Below are 319 nucleotides of genomic sequence, written 5' to 3' on the forward strand. Positions count from 1 at the left end.
CCGCGGGCTCAGGCAATCCACTCACCTCAGCCTCCCAGAGGCACGGGATTACAGGCTGAGACACCGAGCCCGGCTTAGTCAGGTTTTCATGGCGTTGCCCAGGCCGGAGTGCAGTGGTGTGATCAAAGCTCACTGCACTCTCAAACTCCTGGGCTCAAGTGATCCATTAGCCTCCCCAGTAGCTGGGACTACTGGTGCATTCCACCATGACTGGCTAATTTTTAAATTTTTTGTAGAGATGGCGTCTCCCGCGCTTTGGGAGGCCGAGGTGAGTGGAATGCCTGAGCCCACGGGTTCGAGACCCGCCTGGGCAACTTGG

This window comes from Carlito syrichta, unplaced genomic scaffold, assembly GCF_000164805.1.
Source record: "Carlito syrichta isolate Samal-C Ts95f unplaced genomic scaffold, Tarsius_syrichta-2.0.1 Scaffold171747, whole genome shotgun sequence".
Classification (NCBI taxonomy): Eukaryota; Metazoa; Chordata; class Mammalia; order Primates; family Tarsiidae; genus Carlito; species Carlito syrichta.